Source organism: Molothrus aeneus, chromosome 4, assembly GCF_037042795.1.
Source record: "Molothrus aeneus isolate 106 chromosome 4, BPBGC_Maene_1.0, whole genome shotgun sequence".
Lineage (NCBI taxonomy): Eukaryota > Metazoa > Chordata > Aves > Passeriformes > Icteridae > Molothrus > Molothrus aeneus.
In genome coordinates this window covers 56,051-78,222 of record NC_089649.1, presented here as the reverse complement: position 1 = coordinate 78,222, position 22,172 = coordinate 56,051, and positions in this window count along the sequence as shown.

Sequence of the window (22,172 nt, the reverse complement as noted above, 5' to 3'; positions counted from 1 at the left end):
GCTCTCAGTGCGTGCTGGAGATGGTTCTGCCTGTACCGATTTACCTGTTATGGCCTGAAAAGGTCTTTTTCTAGAGCCCTTAGTAATTCAGAAGGTTTTTGGGGTAGTTTTTTCCCGTTTATTTATTTTTTTTTCTGCTGCTCTGGTGCACGTCTGTGATCTGTGGTGTTCCTGCTATTGGTGTGTGTGTCTTTTTAGTGCTGTCATGGAGATGGTCCAGCCTCTGGTTCTCCTGCAGTCTGCTGGTTTACATGAGACCCCAAAGTGTTTCCTTAAAGCACTTCAAAGGAATTTCAGCTGGTGGGTCAGAAGTTGCTGTTGGCTGCCATCACAAAGACACACAGAGGAGATTTTTGGTTTTCCCTGTTGTGTGCCTAGTGAGCCAACAGGGAGCAGGTGTTCCCTGTGGAGATGTGGGGTTTTCAGCCTGGCCAGTGCCTCTGTATCAGCAGCAGGGCTGCACCTGGAAGCCAGAGCCAGTGCATGGCCAGAGGAGCTCGGCAGGCAGACAGGTCCTGACTTCTTTACACAGGTGTGTGTTTACCCTGTCTAGCCCTAACCTCTGCTCTGGTATGCATTAAGTATTGCTTGTTTATTCAAGGTGATAAGCACTGCTGTTGACAAAAGCCTTGGGAAATTATGCAATAGTCAGGAACTCCTTTATCTCCCAGAGCAAGTCTCTCAGCCACTGTGCTGATCTTTGGGATGGGCTTGCTGTGACAGGCCAGAGAGGAAGACCCCGGCCTCACTGGTGTGTCTGAGCACCCTGTAAGCTTGGATGTGTAGGCTTCCATGGCAGTTAGAGCAAGTTCTGGCTGTGGCTCTGTGGGTACCAGTGCAGCCATCAAAAGTGCTTAGGCGCTTCCAATAATTAGGTGGAATCTGTTGGTGGAAATTAGGGAGATTAGTTAGATGAGGATTTGTCCTTTCTCTGCTGTTCCACTGATTGAACGTATGGAGAGAGGGGAGGTGGGAGAAGGTTTCCACCAGTAAACCAAGCCCAATTTTGTTTCAAATGGTAGGACAGGCTAAGGCAGGTCTGAAGTTCATTGTAGCTTTTCTTTGTGTTTATTAGCTGTTAGTTACAAAAGACCAATTAGTATAATTATTGTTTCCCTCCCTCCCTGAGATCCATCTCCTTAAGTCTTAGCTGTGGTAGTACAGACAAATCATTCCCATTCAATAATTCCCTAAAAATTCCCATTCACTGCACGACCTGTGGATGGTTTTAAATGCCTAAAAATGGCATTATTTCCTGTGGTGCACGTTCCCCAGGACCAGGCTGCTGGCTGTGACTCTATGTGGGAAAACATGTGGACAACAAGGAGAAATGCAGAGCGTCTTTTATTTTCTCATTCTTTGCTGTAAGTCATCCAAGTGAAGTATGAGTTAGGAGAGCTGAGTATATTTCATGGAGTGCATGATTTGTACAATTTCAGTGACATAACAGCTGTGAATAACAGGCAGGTACTTGTGCTGTGGGACAAAAGAAAACCTACATGTCTTTCCTGTCCAGAGGAATTTTGATCAATTTCATTACCCTGGGGAATAGAAGCCAAGTCTAAAAATCATAGAATGGAATCGTGGAATAGGCAGGGTTGGAGAGGACCTTTAAAAGTCATGAGTCCCACACCCCTGCCATGAGCAGGAACAGCTTTCTTACAGTGTTCCTGAATTCTTCTTCCTTCCTGTCCATGATTATAAGAGAGAAATCCCAGTGTTTGAAGGGGGAATGAACAACACCCACCTCAAATTTGGTTTGCAAGAATGATTAATTGCATCTATTTGCAGCACTAAGTGTGCTGCTGGATTTAGAGCTGAGCTGTGTGCAGGTTTGGGTTGATAAAGGAGATTTTGGTGGCCATAAGGCACATCTTGACTTTCCAAGAGAAGTCGGGGAGGGGGGGGGGTCACAGTGGATTTTGGGGTAGCTCAGCAGGGTTGGGTTGAGCTCAATTTTCAAGGACTTTGGAGTGTATGGAAGGTGGGGCCACATTTGGGGCATAAGAGAGCATAAAGCAAACCCCAGATAATTTAGACCTTGAAAGGCATTGGAAAGATGAATGTTGAGAGTCCAGGAGATGACACAGGGACTACAGATGGAGCTGGCCAGGAGAGCCTGGATGCTGCAGGAAGCGATGGTGCACTGTAGGATTTCACTGAAGCACAGCAGCCACGGGCACCCCCGGAGCAGAGGGCCTTTCTTTGCCTCGGGGACAGTCCTGTCATCTCACAGCACCTGTGAGCTCCGTTGGTAAGGCACAGAACAAAGGGAACGCCTTGCCAGGTGCAGTTCACACCTGTGCTGGCAGCCAGAAATGTGCTCCAGGTTCACACGGGAGCACTGGATGGGAGTGGGGCAGGGCCAGAGCTGGGCTCCAGCCAGGAGCCTCTGGGAACTGCTCCAGTGGGGTCAGCTCCTCACTCTCTCCCTCTGCCCCTTCCAGCCGTGGGCCACAGGTGTCTGGAGGCTGCTGTACCCCACTGGGAGCCTGGAATGGGACAGGGAGGGATGGGGTCACACCCGTGCTGCTGGGACAGTACACACAAAGTGCTTGGTTCAGAAATGCTTGCTGTAAGGACCTGAGCTGCCACGGTGGAGAGCAGGACACAGGGAACCTGGCTGGAATGCACAGGTGTCTGTGGAAACTTCCTCATCGTCCTTTCAGGCTGTTCCTGGAAGTTTGAATTTGCGAGGTATTTAGTGAAAGAATAGGTAGCATCCCTAGCTAGAGGGTGAGTAATTGTCAGGCTGCTGTGGGGTAGTCACATGTGGAAAGGGAACCAGGTGGGAGATGAAGCACTGGCACTCCTAAACTGAAAAAAGAAACAGATACCTTGCAGCTCTGAAGTAAACCAGAAGCCTGACCTCACAGTCACTGTGTTGATTGTCACCTAGGAATGTATTTGTTCCATTCCCCTCAATTTCGATAGTGTCATATCACAAATGTGATAATGAACACTTTCAGACTTGTAACAATCTCTTCTAATATACACTGTTATATGTAGCTCACCAAAGCAGAGCAGCACCAATAAAGTGTTTGCAATACTCTATGCAGTTAAGTAGAAAGACAAAGCAGGAAAAAAAAAGGAAAAGGTATCTTTTGGAGATAGTAATTTCCTCCTGAAGTCAGCAGAGAAGTTACAGTGCAGGCCTAGCAGAGACACATGAATAGACACAGTGCTGTGAACTGGAGGTCTGTGCTGGTGTTGGGGGTCTGCACACCTGGAGGAGGGGCTGGTGGCCTTCTTGGTCAGTGTATAATCATTTCTTGTGTTTCTATAATTTTTATTTGAGCTCTCAGATGAGCTAATGTGCTCAGAAGACTGTGGATGACTCTTTCTTCCCTGTGCCTGAAGTCGCTATAACAAAGTCTCTATAACACCCATCTCACAGTGTGTCCAAACACTTGGTAGTTTCTAATCCATCCCTCCACTGTAAGCAGAACAATGCTGTTGAATCAGTTTGCATTTTGGTTGTTGAGGAGAATTCTCATTCTTGCTAGAGGAACTTGAGGTAGCTTTTGCTTGTCTCGGCTAAATTGTAGTAATGTGAGTTATTACTCAGACCAATCACTAAAAAAGGGGGAAAAGCAAATTGAGGTCAAAATGGTCTGTGTCACACTAGTCTGCTGCAGCTGAAAAGGGGCAAAGTAAAGGAAGTTCTGGTCTCTGGAGAGATGTCTGCCAATGTCCAGCCTTCTATGTTTTCACTGTTGGATTGAACCCCAAAACCTTCCCAGCTGTAGGTTCTGGTAGAAAGACTGAGCTGACTAATATCTTGGCTAAATTGACCTTTTCATGGGGATTTCAATGGCTTAGGAATTTTACCTGTCCATTGTTCTTTCCTGGCTGCTTTTTCTCTGGTTTTTGACTCCTGTAAATATGTAAGTTTTTCAGAAGCTGGAGCCAGGAGCTTGGTGCCCGAGGCTGACCCATGGGATGCATTTCCAGCATTTCATTTCCAAATGAGCTGAGGTGTGAACGATACAGTCCAAGTTTGCACTCAGGACATATTCTACAGCCCCTTGCTTGCTCTCCCAGAAGAGCTGCCCCTAAAGAACACTCCTGGCTTACAGTGACACTGTGCAAACTTTAGTGCTTTTTCTAATGATAATAATAATAATAATAAACAACCTGGGAAGGACTGTTTTGGATTTATGGCTGCACGTTGTGTTTTGGCAAAATGAAATGACCTAGGTGCTGCTTTCTAACGAATAGCTGTTGCATAGGCCTTGGCTTTTAGCAGCAGAAGTCAGGTACAATGTAGGACTTAAACTATTATAAAATAAACCTTATAACTCAGGGTAGGTTTGCTGAGACTGGTGTATGTAAAAGACATTTTCTGGCCTTGGAATGACAGACTGTCTTCCATTGTCCAGAGCCCAGCTGGAAAAACTATCCCTTCCTTTGATTTAACTCCCAGGGATGTTGTTTTTCTTTTCAGCTTTTCCCCTCAGAATCTATCCATTAAATGTAGAGCAGTGAGGTTTGCTTTTTATGGAAAATATCTATGAACAATGGAGAAAGGATGAAACCTTAGTACGGCGAAAGAGCACAGGACATTCTAAAAATAGTAACATTTTCCAAAGTGTGCCGAATGCCTCTTGTTTGAGTGGAGCAAAGCTTTGCACATTGCAGTGCAAATGCAGAGAGAAGTATGTGTCATGGTGAGCATGGACTGATCTCTGTCCTGCTTCCTGGGGAGGGGATGTGCCTTAGGGAAGTTGCCTGTTCTCTGACTGCCTGTGGCCCTTATCTCCAGGAAAAATCCTGCTGTCCCTTTGAACGAGGCTGATCCAGAGAGTGAGGTGATGAAAACTTGGTGTCTTGTAGAGCTGACAGCTTAAACCTTGTAAATGAGGAAAGGACTGGAATGTAAAGAGAGCTCTGCTCTTGCTGGTAATTATTTAAATAGCAAGAGGCAGGACGTTGTCCTGGCTGGACAGGGTCCCGCCCAGGGTGGGCTCCTGCCCTCCTGGTGGGGCTGGCCTTGGAGCAAACCTGGTTCTTGGGCAGGACAGTGTAGCACAGGGGACAGGGTCAGTGACATGTCAGCCAGTGTTCTGGGGTTCCTTCTGTCAATCCAAGTTCAGTTCATGGCGTTCCTCCCTTGTCTTCTTTAAGCTGAAGTTGGGTCTGGAAAGAAATGCAACCATTTCATCTTTCTTTGTTGCCCTCCCTTTGGAAAGGTGAGTGCTGTCTTTTCTGTTTGCTGTGGTGATGTCATTGCCTGATTCTCTAGCCAATGGCTGTTCTGAGCACTGATGCTGAGGACATGACAAACGAGCAATATCCCAGGCTTTGGAGTTTAATATGTCACGAGACACAATCAGGAGCATTGATTCTTTCTTTCTTACTTTTCCCCTCTAATTAAGAGCAAGTTTTTGGTTGTGGAATAATTCTGCGTGTTCCTTAGAACAGTCACTTATGCAGAACATGGAAGCTCAGCAAACTTAGGAGGGAAATAATTGCAACAGGGAGCAGATATTTTCTGTGGGGTGATATCAGTACTGTACTTAGCAGATAGGAAATGGCAACTGCTCATTAGCCGAGCTAGTCCCACCCTGGCTCAATTTCCCTTGGGCTGAGCTAGGAAGAAAGGCACATCTGTGCTCATGTCATGCTCCATGGGCTGCAGTCACCCCTGGTTCTGAGATGGCTGCTGGCACTACCCAGGGGACTTGGGGAACCTCCCTAGGTGTGAACTTGCCTGCTGTCCTGGGCTGGGAGTGTTGGGTTGGAATGGTTACCCCTGCAGTTTTCCCGCCAGAAAATCTGCCTGGGAGACCCATCCCAACAGAAGTAACCCTACTCCAGCAGGAGGAAGGCTTTCTAGAAATCATTTGTATCCTGAGCTAATTAAAATGAGGGATCTCCACTGCCAAACCACAACTGCTTTCTAGTGTCTGGAATCTTGCTTTAAACTGATGCAAATACATGTGTTCTACATCTGTTCTGGAGAGTTCAGCCCTGACATTCTTTCATCCCATGCAGTATTTGTGAAATAAAAAGAAAAAAAAGAGGATTGGATGTGCTTCATACAGATAGGATATTTAGTTAGCTTGGAGGTGTTTCCACTGTGGTTTCAGTGTTCAGGGCCTGCTCCTGATGGCCTGGGTTCAATTGAAGCTGGTGACTACTTGTGACTGACTCTGCTCCCACTTTAGTTAATTATTCCAGGTCTGTTGTGGAAAACAAGGTGGAGGGGGAATGTATTGGCAAATATAAACAGCAATGCTACTGAAGCCCTTGTTCCTTTCCTTTGGAGTGCTCTACAGTTGGAATGGGCACAGGACTGTCAGTACTTCCATCAGGTGCCTGCCTGTGAAGGGTTTTCCACAGGCTCTGCTCCAGGGGGTTTCCATAACCCTTCTGTAGTTGTTGGTAAGTGCTCCTGCTTTGTTTAGCAACAGGAATCACTGGACATGGTAAATATGCCTTAGGGACAGACTCCTGTGTTTTTGGTGATCAGTAGCAGTGAGATGGTGATTGCACACAAGACAGCTTCTGTTTTCTGTGCAATTGTAACACAGAGGTGGTTTTTTGTTCAACTGGCAGCATTTGAGGTAAAAATATTGTCTATTCTATGATTCTAGGACTAGTGTTGACAGTGTTGTCAAAATAAGGTGGGTTAAAATAAAATGAATTTTTCCTTTTACTGAACAAATGAAATCAGATCTGTTAATATTATTTGTTGAGTCATTCATTTTTCATCCCAGTGCCTGATTCCCTTTCCTCTGGCTCTGAGCACAGGTGAGAAGCTGGAGGTGTTGCTGGTGGATATTGCCAGAGTCAGAGGGTCTCAGGCTCTGCCCCCTCAGTGAGGTGTGCTTATTCCTTGGCCCTGTGTGCTCCATTCCCTTCTTTTCCATCCAGTTTGTGTGCAAGTCCAGCATCCAGAGCAGGTGGAAGCATAAACCTCAGGGAGCAGAATGTGCTCTTGGGACCTGAGATCTGCTTGTTCCAGTCAGCAAATGTTTCTGACACACCACACTTAGTGATGGGCTTTTCCCAGGAGGGTTTGTTTTGACATGTCTCAGGCACAGACATTGCTGTCACACCAAAATGGTACAGAGCGAATTTATGGGAGTCGCTGTCTGAGATGGGGACTAAATGGGGTAAGAATAGAAAAACAGGCAGTGAGATGACAAATTGTCTTCCACCTCAAGTCCTAACTATCAGCAGGTTGAATAAATCTCAGCAGAAAACAACAGCTTCCCCCTGCTTTGCAGTGAGCATCCCAAAAGGCTGTGGTTGGGGAGGAGTTGGAGGAGGCAGGAGGTATGCTCCACCAGGACCCTTCCCTGCCCTAAGGGCTTCCTTTCTCCCTCCCGAGGGTGTGCAGCCTCAGGCTTTGGTGGCGAGCACCTGGGCAAACTATGACCACCTGCTTTTTTAGAAAAAACAGATACTTTGGTCAAATAGGAAGAGAAGGTCGTGGGAAACATTTGCCACCCTTTCTCTTTTAATTAAGCAACCCCCAAACCCCAGCCCAGGCTTACCTGGGATCCCAAAGCTGTATTTGTGATGCTATAAAGCCACAAAGTGTCTATTCCCGAGAAGATTTCACAGTAACACTGTGACTGGAAAAAAGCAATTAAATTATCTGTCTGGGTCTCAAGTGTCTGGAAACTGTTTCTTGGGCAGCAAGTGCATAAAAAAGAGTTTATACCTTGCAAGTGAATTGGCCTCCATTCTGTGGCCGATGCCTGGCTCTTGGTTTGAGATTGGATGTCTCTGCACCTGAGGACTGTGTTGTTAAGGGGGTGCTGTGACTACTTAGATTTTGTGAGTACTCAGAATTTTTTTAATTTTTTTAGATTTTTGTCTGGGCAGGTTTTGTCTCTGCTCAGACAGTCGCCAACCAGGTACATCTAGGTACTGATAAAATAGAAATGAAAATGCTTCTGGTGCAAACCCCAGCCTTCAGAGAAGCTCTGAGTCTGTGCAAAGTGTTTTATGTGCTGCTGGCTTGTGTAGGTTCTGATGGGCTAAAGCCCCAAGAACTGGACACTTTTCCAGGGTAGAACTGCATCGTAGCACAGCTTCTGAACTGCAGCTTTGCCATCTGTAAAAGCAAGAGACAAACTTGATTTTAGAAGGATGCTCCTAATGTTGTCAAGCAGAGTCCTCCAAGGAGGCAAAACTGCCAGACCTGCCATTTGTTTCTGCTTTATTAAACTCCACGTTACATCCCCTGTCTTGTCTTTCCTCTCTGCACTCTTACCTGGGCATGCCCTCCACTTAGGGAATTCTGTGCTGTCCTGGTCTGGTTCATGCTTATCCTGTTTTTTTAGACACTGTCTAACTCTGAGGTGCTGGAGAAGTGTCCATAGTTGACCGGGCTTTGTGTGGGAGGGAGCATTTTGGTGATTTTTTCCTGCTGCTGCCATAACCCCAGTGAGGTTAGGACCAAAACATGGCAAGGTGTAGAGTGAGTTAGCCTGAGCAATGGATTTAGCATGAGTAAATTGCCTTCAGGCATGTGCAGTGTCCTCCCTAGGCTTCAGGAATCAAATCCTGAGGTGCTGCAAGCAGTGTCCCACATGCTCTCAGTGTCCAGAGACCACAGGGTGTGCACGGGCATGGATCCCTTGGGCCTGCTCCAGGGAGAGTGTGCTGCTGTGGAAGGAAGGCTGTATATTGTTTAAAAGAGCAAGTGCTGTAGGAGGAAATGGTACTGATGTGTCAGAATGGGTTGTGCATGCAGGACAGGAGACCTATATTTATTAGCTCAAAATAACATTGACTTTATAACAACTCCTAAAGGTCCTTCCTGAGGTTGGGCTAGACTCTGGAAATGCAGAGATGGAGACCAGGAGTGTCGTGGAGCATACAGAGGAAAATGAGCTATAAAATTATCAGCCCAGGAATTCACCAGAGGAAAAAGGAAAATCTTGGGGAAGAACTCTTGTTCCTGTATGTTTTCAGTGTATATTGGAGCCTTTCTCCAGCATGGGGTGTGCCAGTTTGCAGCAAGGTCTGTTCGGGTATGGTGGTGCCAGCCTGGCTTTGCAAACATCAAAGACCTGGGCAGGTGAAATAAAACACCGGGGAGAGTCTGGTGGGGCACAGTGAGGGAAGTGGGGAGGGAGAGACTGTGCTAGCACAATGCGAGTGCATAATTCCACATTCTTGGGAGAGTTTTGCTGAAACGTCCACTTTTAAAGAAAATATTTGGGGATCACTATTACAGGAAATAAATTTCGTGGTGTTTTTAAGTTGTATCTATAAAAAGCTAGAAAGGATACTGAGTAGACAGTCCTGGTCTGGTGAGTGGGCCCCACAGCTGTGTTGGCTTCACAAATGTTTTGCATGTGCTGTTCTTAAAGAGCAAAGGAGAACAAAAGGGGGAAAAAGCCCAACACAAAAAACCTTCAGTCCCCTCATCTTCCAAACCATGAGAATTTTTCCTTTTTTTTTGTGTGTGTGCAATAATTGTATCAATTATGGTTTGCGTTTTTTCCGCTAAGTGTTTGAAATAATGAGCGGAGGCTGGAGCTCCGAGAAGCCGCAGTTGGGAGAGTCAGGCATAAAGGGAGCCCAACCATATTTGTGAGATGAAATTGCAATTATGTAAATTGCAGCTACTGGACGTGTAGGCATGGGAGCCCAGGAGAGCGGAACTGGCAAGCTCTTGGTTACAGTGTAGAAGAATTCTCATTCGTGCTGCAAGGCAGGGCCACGCTCGGCAGCTTGCTCGGGAGCGTGAAATCGCCTCACGGACGTGTCTGCCTGCTGCTTCTATTTTGGTGTGCAAGTCAAGTGGCTGGAAGCTTCTCTCTTTAATGATTTCCCCTTGTTTGCTCTAGCAAACAGCTGCACCACATTGTCTGACACCAGTTAGAGTATTTACTGGCCAGTGCTCTGCAGAGACGAAAAGGGAGGCATTCAGTCTAATCTCCTTGGATGTCTCAGTGTTTGCACTTGGAAGTTTCCTTTTCTGCAGTCTTTGGGCAAGTGCAGAACAAATTAATGTTGCAGTTTGACACAGGCTGCCCTCTGAGCCTGATTACTTCCAGGAGCTCCCGAGGCACGTCTTGGAAGAGCTCTTTGCTCTTTGTAGGGTACAGCAAGTAAAAAAAAAAAAATCTTGTTACTCAGAATTGCTTTTAAGCATCCAGCTGAGCAGATCTGAGCAAAGTCATGCATTGAGCTTCTTCAACTTGTTAACCAGGCATTTAGACCAGAAGATGAGCCTCATGAAATACATGAAAACTAAGGTTTGTTAGGTCATTATTAATAACTTGAGGCTGCATTGAGGCAGGAGGGATGCACAGATCTGACTGGAAGTGAGTTCACAATGCAGCATGGGGGCCTGTGTCCAGCTTTTGTCAGCTGGAGGTGTGACCCAACCTAGATTCAGGTTCCTGAGAGTCATTGTGAGGGAGTTCCTTCTCATCTGCACAGTCTTTGTGCTCAGGTGGTCGCTGCAGGCACTTCAGACTGCTAGGTGTCCTCATGCCAGCAATGTATGGTCACAGCTCTCGGTCTGCAGGGAAATCTGCTGGGCAGCAACCCACGGCAGCCTCTCTAAAGGCTGCAGAAATGTGTGGAAATGGACAGGAATTGACAAAACTAACTCAGGGTGCCTTAATGGGTAGCTGTATGTGTAACTTTATGCTGTGCCTGTGTGCCTGTACCTTATTGCCCCAAAAGTTTCTGCTATATCGAACCAAAAATAGGCAGATATGCCTCATGCTTCCTTTTTCCTTCTCACAAAACTGCTTTTCAGTCAAGGTATTTTTTCCTGCAGGTCAATCAGTTTTTGCCTGATATTTTAAGGCCTGCAAAAGGCTGGACCTGTGCAGTGCCCAGCCACAGCAGTGGGAGTCTCGGGACACCAGTGACAGGTCCATCACCTGAAGGAGTTGCTAAATTCTTGAATCTGCTCACAGTTGTGAAGGCTGTTTGAATATGAGTGTTGTTTGAATATTGTGTTGGCTCACACAGTACACGTGGAGAGTCAAAAATAGAAGTGAGCTCTCCTGAACACGGAGATGTATGCTTTAACAATAAAACAATTTGCTTTCTCCATCCAAATCCCCAAGTGCTGTTTTGGAAAAATATCTAGAGCAGCAACTTTTCATTTGTAATCCAGCTTGCATAGCAGACACTGGAGGCTGGGTGCAACAAATCAAGGTGGAAATGGCTGGTGCATACTTCTCAGTCCGGCCATATGCTGCAAGCAATGCTTTTGACAGATGCATTTTTCCCCAGAGATTGCACTAGGTTCATCAGCCTTAGGTTAAATGTGAAGGATCTGAGGTAAAATTCCAGGGCTCCGTCCATTAGCCACCGAGCCCGTGGTGTTTGTGTTAAAACAGTGTGATGGGAAATGTGACCTGGTGCTTGGGAATTGAGCTGGTGCCAGGTGTGCTGCAGCACTGTGTTCAGTATGTCGTTCCACACACGTCTGATAAGGGAGGACATGATGGTGTTGGATACATTCTTGTGCACAAGGACCCTGCAGGTCGTGGAGAGCGCTGGTTTTTATTTAATAACCGAGGTATGCAGGTGCTAATTGGAACCAGATGTGTGTGAGGCCAAAGCCAGAGTTTGTTACACCACGCTGAAATGATGGCCTTGCCTTTCTGGGACTGGAAGGACGTTTTGGATCAATCTTTATTTATTGAAATATTTAGGCAGCGATGAATTCTAGTGCTTGAACTCTTAATTTCAGTTTTGCCTGAGGAGTTACCATCCTGTCTTTCCTCCCTCCATTTGAAGCCCCTTTGCTATGGTCATACTTGAGGAAACCTTCCTAGAGGGGCCAAATTGGTACAGGAGCATCAAGAGGTGACTGGCTGAGCCAGGTCTCACTCCTCTGGCAGTCTGATGTTGGCATTGTGTCTCTCTGCAGGGCTTTGCCATGCACAGAAGCTCTGGCACTGCCAGCCTGTGTGTGGTCTGAGATAGTCCCAGCTTTGGTGCCCTAGTCCCACCAGCAGCTCAGGCATCTCCATAGATGTGGTGGATTCAGGCACAGGTGTGAGCAGGCTGCTGGTGCACAGGAGGGGCTGCCTCATTAGGGAATTTATATATATCTATATATCTATATTTACATGTAGATAAAATGTTTTGTCTTGCCTACCTTATTATACTCTTCAGACAGCAGGAAATGAATTGATGATTGGCATGATGTGATGTAGTTCAATTTTTCAATTTCATCATGCAGGAGGCAGCAGGCTGCATGGGACAGCTGCATGCTACCTTTGGTCTGCAAGGGTGGCCAGTCCAGGAGCCCTAATGTGTTCCAGGGTCATGGAGATAGTGAGGAGAAGACCAGCTGCCACACATTTGGGTTATACCATGCTCAGTGGTGGATTTCCTGTATTTTGTTTGGATCTGTCAGTGCTGTAGGATAAGATGATGATGTTGAATGAACCATTACCTCTGAGCCCAGAACCTCGAGACTTTGGAATTGGTATGAGCCCTGGAACCATGGTGTGGCTGTGCCAGAGGAGCAGGGGAGGCTGCAGGCTCCACGATGAGAGTGCTCCCTGATGGCCTGGGAGGCCTTAGGCAGGCTGGCATTTCTGTTTTCCATCAGGTTTGTGGTTTGGTGTGTTTGGCCAGTTCTGTCCCTCCTGGTGCAGTGGGAGAATCAGAGTAATCACCCTGCAGGTTGGTTATTGACAGGAATTCCAGAGGGAAGCTGCAGCCTGAACAGTGTTTTCTCACGTGGGGACTGCCTGGACTGCTTAGATTTTTGGCTTAACAACAGGTTAAGAGGTCTTGTGTACTGTGAGTTTCAATCTCATTAAGAGGTTTTTTTAATCAGTGTTAACCTCCTGAAATCAAGGGTGTTTTGCTTCTCGGGTTTCTGCTCCTCTTTGCTTTTTCTCTGACTTAATAATATTTGTACGTTCCAGGGATGTGCTTTTGCTGCTGCCATGTAGCATAATAGCAAGATCTGCTCTAATGCTTGCACAAAATTTTATTGATCCTGTTTCAGTGCTCACTGGGGAGTCTGTTATGGGGCCTGAAATGATTAAAAGTAGCAATGTTGCTTTCCACTGTAGGTCTGACTTTGCCAGTCACCAGAGTTACAGCAGTTACTGTAGTTTGGAACTGAGCTGCTGATAGTGTGCCTAGCCAGATCATGGATGTGTGCACAGGACTAGTTTAACATAGTTGTGATTTTACTGTGTGGCAATCCCTTTGACCAGAAGAGAGCACAGAATTGCTGTAACCCAATGTAACCTTTTGGTTAATGCTGTAACCCAGGTGCCCTTTTGGTTGTCCTGTGGTGAAGAAGATCCATTGTATGGAAGCTGTCATTTCCACAGGCAAAAGGAAGTGTTTTTCATAAGGTGAAATCTTCAGCTTTATTTCTGTGCAATGTGCTTTTAGAAAGAACTAAAAGCTGAACAATGATGTGAGAGCTGGCAATGCAAGGGCTTTTAATTAACTTACATAGCCCAATGCTCTCAATGGAGACATGATTGTGTCCAGCTTGATGTGAGGTGTGTTTATTCACACTGTCAACAGGAGGGTTAAAAAAGCTCTGTTAAAATGGCTGTACCTTGGATTCATATCAAACAACTCTTGTCATCTTTTCCTAGCGTCTGTCTGGTTTACACAGCGAGGTGTACACAGGCTCTTCTGTTTTGAAACCTGCTTTGTTGTGGTAATTTTTAGCAGAGTTGACCTTGCTGCGTGCCTTCACTGTGTACACACAATTGCTGTCTGAGCAGTGGTGTGATAATGAATTTGTTTATCATACAGGTGACCATTCAGTCTAAATGAAAGAGGGAGTTAGGTTTCAGTCTTGTTTTTTTTGGATTTTTTTGACCACTCTAGTATTGTAGTTTGGGCTTACCTTTCTTCTCAATGGAAATCAGTGATTTTTTTTTTCCAAGAGCCATCTAGTTTTATTACAAGCAATTAACTGAAATGGGTCAGAACACAAGTGTATTTTTAAACTTGGCATATCAGTTCCCTGTTACTTCTGCTCTTTAGATTTAGTCGTTTGTGTAGGAACATATTGAATTTGATGGCTGAACGCAGACTCCAGCGAGAACAGCATAGGTATAATTTTCCAAACTTTCCTTGTGCCTGGGGGACACCAGAGAAATCTTTGTCACAGAAGGCTACGTGCTGCCAGCCTTGTGCTGATGGTACCCACTCATGTCAGCATTGGTCATCTAGACTGTGGAGCAAGTAAAATTAGAAAACTTCCTGGTGAAAGAGAGACATGGATTCCTTAGCATCCCATATAGCAGAGGGATCCTCTGTGCTTTTCTTCCAATGCCATTACCTCTGACAGCCATCAAGAAAATGGGGCAGGGGAAGGCTTAAGTTTTCTTAAAAGCTTGGCTTTGACAAAGGAACATCCAGTGCATCCAACAGCTTTTCTTCAAGCTCCATCTCAGCACGAGGAGCATGGTGCTCTGCTCGTGCCTCGGCACTTTTCCTGCTCATCAGGATGTATGTATAATTGTGCCTGAACTCCAGGGTTGTTCAGAAGTGCTACAGAGCTGTTGCTGACAGGCAAAAGGCAGGGTCATACAGACAGGCAGGAAAATGTCTTTTAGGAGTATTTTTACAAAGCTTCTTTAGCAGTTTTTGTGTTTTTTCTTCAGGATGGCAACTTGCCTTGATGATACCCAAGGCCTAAGTTCACCTTGTCCCTTTCTGCCCCTCAAAGAGGCCAGGTGTAGCACAGCAGCTTACCTGCATCTCCAATGAATTTAGAGAGAAACTGCCCAAGATTACTGAGTCTCCCTGGAAATTGTCAGGGCTCATCCACCTTATGGATCTGATATGAAACAGCCAGTGTTGTGTTGGGAAATCACAGGTCCCTCAGATGAGTTCTTTTGAAAACCCTGGGAGGAGGATGTGATTGGCCATGTGCATGAGGCTGAGGTTACAGTGACCTGCTGGCACTGTGAGCTGCAGCCAGGACTGCACAAGGGGTGATTGCACACTGGCAGCCCCAGGCGTGCAGATCTGGCAAAGCCTCTGGGTGTGAAGCCCATGTTTGCACACCTTGTCTGGGGTTGGGTGTTGTTGGTGCTGAGGTGTCTGCGCTAGTTTGCTCTATGTGGTGAGGAAAGCGTTTCCATAAATTACAGAATTCTAGCTCCCACCTCTGCTGGTGGTGGGAGTTTCATACTGAGCATAAATTCTCTCATCTTGAACAAAACCAGTAATTAATGACACAAGCTCAGGTCACTGGCTGTGCTGGGATGCCTCCAGCTCCCTTGGCTTTTGTGGTACAGCCACAGCGCATAAATTGCCTTTTATTGCAGGCTTGTCCTGGTTAGTTTTACATGAAAAGGGTAGGACAGCTGAAATGATGCCTGGGGGAGCAAAAGCTTATCTCCACCGGGTCCCTGTGTTATTCCCCACGTCCCAGTTACACTCTGCAGCACCATAAAACTTTCCCAGTTTGAAAAGCTGCTCGAGTTCTGCACTCGGAGGCCCCAAATAACAATAATTTTGCTTCTGGCCGTCGCTAGATATTGCAAACACGGTGTGCTTACAGTGGGGCTCAGGAAGTCACACGGGGAACGCATTCTTTGGAATCCTCTTCGTTTTATCGCCGCGGAGCAGCCCACAAAGATTTGTGTTATTGCACCTGAATAAATAGTGCTCTGCACTTCCCCCGAGGAGGTCAGCAGTGCCTGTGCGGGGCGTTCCTGGGCCCCTTCCCTGCTGCTCCTCTCCCGCTGCAGCGCCGGGGCCTGCTGCCCCTGCCACCTGAGCAGGTGGCACCGAGGCCATGTTTGTGGGTGCTCCCCCTGAAAGGCCAGCTGCTGGACACCAGCATGTTTTCCTAGCAGGCAGGAGCAGTACTCATCCGCGTGCTTGCACTTACAGCCACCGCCATGGTTTTAGCAACGCGGCCGTGCCAAATTCTCCAAATACTTTAATTTCATTGTAATGCATAATAACAGGTGTACGGTGTAGCTGCCAGTTTCTGCTTGCTGGCTGGGTGAGTAAATTATTTGTTGCAAAATGAGAATGGTATTTAATTGATATTTGAAGATAGCAAGTGCACAAGCTTCAGCTAGGAACAGTTAGAGTTGGGTTGCCGGCATTTCTAGCTGTGGTCACTAGCTAGAGGAAAACACCTTCCTTGAAAGCCGTTCTCAGCTGCAGATAATGGTAAGAAGTGTGTTAGGTCAGAAATATGTTTTCCATATAATTCCTAAGGTTTTGATTACAGGTCTTTCTCTTTATTTTTTTTTAACTGATTTTCCCTTATTTTCGAGTCAGTGTTGCTGTTTGAAACTGGAGTGAAAAGCACTTCTTGTGTAGTTCTGCCATGGCTGCTCTGCAAATACATTTTTTAATTTAGAAGTCTGAGCAGACACAAAAACCAGATTTCCCTGGTCTTGGCTGTGGAGGCTTTTGGGGCTTACATGGTCTGACTACTGCTGAGCTGAAGTCTGATTTCGGAGCCAAACTTCTTTTTTCTACATTGTTCTCATACAGACCAGACACTTGTATTAGGCAGGACATATTGCCAAAATATGGAATTGCACCTCCTGCACACAAATATTATGGAAGGAGTCTCAGAATGACTGCCTTCTGCCAGGTCAGATGCTCGTGTGAGAAGGGGAGGGGAAGATGATAACCGTGTTCTCAAAGCTGCTCCTCACTGCCTGTGGGGTCAGCCCAGCAGAAGAGGGGTGCAAGAATGGTTTTGTAGCTCACATTGTGCCTGCAAAATGTATGTACAACTGGAAGCCTTTGCCCAGAAGCTTTGCTGATTTATATTCTTTGAGGGTGTGGTCCCCTTATCCTGTTACCTGCACAGTTTAGAGTTCTAGGTTCCATGTTTTGAGCATGAAGACGTTGCTAATGCCTTATGCTCTGGAGCAGTGTGAACATCAGCATTTCTGCAGTGAGAAATGCAGTCGGCGCAGGTTTCAGCAATTCTTTCTCCAGCAGGAGACTCCAGGATTTCTCTCACATGCTCTGCAGTATTGCTGTTTGGAGAAGGATCTGGGGCCTTAATGTTCAGTTTCTGAGGGCTCTTTCAGGTTTCCTGAATAATCCCTTTTACACATGTTTCAGAAGGACCGTGCTGGGGGCTGCAGCCAGAGCTTGCCTCTAAAGGACCTTAAAAAGAGGCTTGTGAAAAGAGCTGTGGTCAGCACTGAGATAAGCAGTGGTTATCTTGGTGCTGACCTCAGCACCTGGTTCTTCCAAGTCTGGAAGGACCTTCTTTTATCCGGGTGTCCAACCTGCACTGCTCCCGGCACAGGCAGCACCTCCCCTGCTGCAGGTGAGAACACACTGTTAGTGCTGCCAGGATCTCTGAAGAAACACGTGCAGAAAATCCCTGAGCCATCTGGAGGTCAGGGCACTCTGACAGAGGGGTTAATCACTCTGAGTATCCTGCAGGCCTGTCTGGGGACTTTGGATTTGGCTTTGGTATGTCTTTAACAAAACAAGGGACTTTACATTTAATAGCTGGGGATAAGGCTTTTGTTTACACAATGTAGTATTTCATCAAATACAACATTCTTTAAGTGAAAAAAGCAAAAACTGCAGGTTTGGAAGATGCTTATGCTGGATTCTTGGCTGAGAGGGAGTGAGGCAGCAAATTAATTTCCAGCAAGACAGCTGCTATAGGCTGGAATACAGGGGGTTTGGCCTGCTTGGTCCCATTACTCACTTAGGAGCCTAGAGAGGCCAGGAACTGTTCCTGGGATAGGGCTGTCCCTGTGCTTAGGAAAGGCTTCTCTCTGGAAGTTGAGGTGCCAATGGGACTTGTGTCTCAGCGTGCTCACCTGAATACACAGCTTCTGCTGCTGCCCGCTTTCAGCCTTGATTTACTTTTGAGGGCTTTGAGCTGTGGCATTCGTAGGTGCAGATGGAAGTTTAGGGTTTACCTTCTAGTACTGGCAAGTTTTCAGTTTTGAAACCCTTTCTCTGAAAGAACCACATAAACTGCTGCTGGGGGAAGCAGGTGGTACCAGACCAGTGATTTTTGTTGTAGGAATGACACAAGTTGGTTGTTTAAGAAATTCACAAACTACGCTGTGTTTATACAAGGAGCAAAAGGAGCTCATATCAGGAATAGGAAAAGAGCACAATAAAACACACAGATCCCATTCCAATCCACAGTCTCAAGTGAAATGGAGCTGTTTTGGGGTAATTATCCTGAGGGAGCCTGCAGCCATGCTGCTTGCTGTGGTTAGAGCATCCCCGCAGGCATGGGGCTGGTGCAGGAGCTGTGAGGAGGGCACACAGATAGATGTGAGCTTGGGGAAAGGCTCAGCTTCCATTTCCCTGTCCAGCCGCAGGTATCGCTTTTCACCTTGGGCGAATTGCTTAAAGCTGTTAGTGGATCTGTAACACTGGGCTACTTCCAAGCTTAGGAAATTCCCCTTTATGGTTTCCTATGGGTGTCAGGGAGCAGCAGGAGTCAGGAGCACCTCTGCCAAGGCAGGGAGCTGGAGCTGAGGTGGCAGCACAGTGGGCACCCAGGGCTGGTGGCAGCAGCTCCAGGGCTGTTGGGCAGCAGGCTGGGATCTCCAGAGGGGCTGCAGGTGCCTCGATGCCAGGCTCTTGACTCACCAGGGTGGCTGTGGGCTGGGGAATTGCTGTTTTAATGGCTGTTGGCTTTTTACTGACATTGGTTTGGTCAGAAATCCGTATAGAGCTCTGGTTTTAGACTGTCAGTGCTCAGTCTCTCAGGATGTGAGCAGGTTTAACAGCATGAACTAAATAACAAGGAAAACCAATTGCACATTGCTGGGGTGCCCAGGAGGGAGCCTCTGAAAGAGGAGCACACTGCCAGGGCTGTGCAGGCAGGAGGAGGCAGATGGTGTGGCTGAGCTGGGCCACTGGCACCTGCAGAGAGTGTGCAGGCACTTGGCTGCTTGACTCGGTGTTAGGGAGCTGTGAAACTTGGCAGTGTGCCAGCCTTACCGGGGGAGGCCATTCTGGGGGGGAATGGATGTGGAATCCACCTTTTGATTCAGGCAGCACAAGAGCTGCGGTTCTGTGTGCTGGTTTCTGTTGGCAGTGTGTGCTGGGCAGGCTGCTCCAGAGCTGGGCTCCTCTGGGGCACAGGAGATCTACCAGTGGGGAAAGCTCTGGACATTGTTGAGGTGGCCTTGGTCAGTGGTGTGTTTACAGACTCCAGATGTCTGACAGGAGGGGCACTGTAAACAGTGCAGCCCACGGAGCTGTGGTTGAGGCACACAGGTACTTTCCAAAGGAGCTGCAGTTCCTGGTTGCTCTGGCTTTGTGCAGAAAGCCTGTCTGCAATCCCACAGGCTGTGTGAAGCCCCTGAGGTAGCGCAGAGTGTGTCTGGTGTTGTCATTCCCAGCTGGCAGCGGGGGAATTTCTGCTTTGCACCTTCCTTTTCATCTGAGCTCACTGAGAATAAAAGGCAACGCTCTTAACAGAGCTGCTGCTGCTGGGGGTCTTTCTTGGCACAGGAGAGGCACTTTTCCCTTCTGAGATACCGAGCTTTCATTTCAACTCGTGTGGAAGCCCCTGATAGCACTGAAAGCCTTCCTGCCTCTCCTTGTGAGCTCTGGGGTGCTTTTGTACTGCCAGCAGATGGAAAGGCTGTGACCCGCTTGCCTTGGAGGGAGCCAGGGCAGAGAGGGAAGGACAGGCCAGGTCCAAGCCACAATGACATGATGTGCTTTGGAAATTGATTTCTAGCCTCATTGCTAACAAGAGTGAAGCGGTGTTGAAATCCACCCTATGGAGATGGTTGGTTTGCAGGTTGGTTTGAGGCTTCTGCCAGTGTTGATTTTATGTCCTGGGAAAGCTGTCTAGGGAAAGCTTGGCAAAATGGAGCACTTTGCAAAAGTAGCAAGGGCAGGTGAGCAGAGAATAGGGACAATTGTGTCAGGTTCTCCCCAGGAATCCAAGGCCATGTGCAGGCAGTGTCTGCTGTCACTGCAGTCTGGTGTGTGTCCTGAGCAGCAGCAGGTTCTTCAGGGTGAAGGTGCCCCACAGTCAATATTGCTACAGTGACAGCCTGAAAATTTGCTTTGTCTTGAAAATTGCCACAGTTGAAGCAAATTATATGTCTTAAATTGCTTGTCTTACTTTAGAATTACAGATTATTAAAAATAACCTCCCAATTTTCAAATATTGGCTTTCATTTTATGCTTCTTTTTCTCCCTTCATCTAATGATAAAGACTTACTATTCAGTATTTGCATCCTTAAAAGTCTGCACGTCTGCTGTATGATTTCAGAAATGCTGTAAAATGAGAGTTCTTTACTGCTTGTGCCTGTGGGATTCTGCTCTGCTGTCACTGATGGCAACTGTTCAGGGATCCATATTGATCCTATTAATGCTAGTTGAAAACTGGGGATCCAAGTTTCAATTTTCTTTTTTCTAACCGGAAATAGGGCTAGGAAATTTCTGAAAATTGCTTTTATTTGGCTGGGTGTGCTATGGAAAGAATGCACCTGCATTTTAGAGAAGCAGAACTTTCTCTTTAACCTTTAGAGACCCAAGTGATTGGGCTGGGGAGATTGCAGCTCCTGTGTATGAAGATCCTCCTCTCTGATCTTCAGCAAAGTCATTGAACAGGCTTATGCTACTGCTCCTCCTTCACCCTTGGCTTGTCTTATTGACACCATGAGCTCACTGGAATGAAAACCATCTCTTAGGAAGTTTTTATACATCTTCCCCCAACAATATGCCTCAAATAACATGGGTGCTGCTTTCAGTAGTGTAAAATGCCAAGTGCTGTGATGTTACCCAAGGGCTTCTTTGATCAGCACAGAGTGAGCCCAGGAAACGTGAGATTTGCTGATATGGCTTCCTTTCATGCACCAAAGCAATCTGGTTAATGGGGTGAATAATTGTTAGAAGAAATCTTGGGTTTGTTGCCTTGGGGGTGGGCTCGAAAGCCTCAGTAATTCCCACATGCACCTCTCTCTTCCACCTTCATGGCTAGGCTGTGTTTTGGTGCCAGCACACAGTGAGTTCTGCTGAGCTCCCAGAGTTCCAGGCCTGGGCTGCTGCTTTTCCAAGTCCATGATCTCTATATAATGCCAGCAGGCAGTGGCCTGTGTGGGTGGTGATGCTGCTGGGGGGTTGCTGGTTTATTCTGCCCAGGGTGAAATGTCATGCCAGGATGTGGTACCTCCTGCCCCGGGGTGTACTGTTCTGCAGGGGAAATGTGCTCAGGCACAGCTGGGCTGCCATGTGCTGGGACAGGAGCAGATTTAAACAGGCAAGAAAAGGAGATGCAGAAGTGGTGGTGTGGATCTCCTCACTCCTTGCAATGCTCAGAGCAAACAGCTTTCTTTCCTACAGGGAAAACACCATTGTGGGCAACTTGGGGTCTGTTTCTCTGTGGCACAGCTGTCATTTATAAGCCTGACTCTCCTCAGAGCATCCCTCTGCTTTCTGGAGCACCACAGATTATGGCAAGGGAAGCTTCATGAATTGTAGGGAGTTGGTATTGGTGCCTGTTGGCATTCCTTTTCAGGTAGCAGCAGATAAAGACCCTGGTTAGAGCGATTTATCTGTCTTTTTGGTAGCGTTCCGTATGTCAAACCTAAGTTGGGTTGTATTTACTCGGGCAGTTAGGAGCACTACTAAGGATTTTTTCTCATCATTTCCTCTTTCATCTAGTGAAAGGTTAAATAGACAAGTTTAACCTGTAGGAGAAAGTGTTTGTCCCAGCTGCCATGGCTGAGCGTGGAGCTGTGCCAGGAATCTGCCCAGGATCAGGGCACTCGTTTGGGACATGCAGCCTCAGGTTCTGTGTCTGCCCAGGAGAGTGCTCTGTGTGTCCCTGCCTGGGGTCCCGAGTCAGGCATCCCTTGAGCAAGTGTTGAATGTGGAGTAATGGTGCAGATGAACTGCACTGATCCCAGGCAAAGCAGCTTCTTAGCTCACTGCACTGCTTTAGGGCCAGCTGGGACCCTTGATTGCTTCTACAGAGGTTCTGTGCCTTCAGCTGGCCTCAGATTCCAGAGCTGTGCGTACGGAGGGGTGGGGGGAAGAAATTGGAAATGTGATTATAAAGAATTTTGAAGAGTTTGACATCCCCAAAGATTTCATACTCTGTCTAAACTCCATATTTGTAATTACACAAAAGACCTTTCCAGTTGTTTGTTGTTCTCTTTACATCTAATTTAGAGTTGAATTATTTTTACGTACCACAGATAATTGGCATATATTAATTATATGCCTGAAATCCTTTGCTCGAGGCTGAGGTG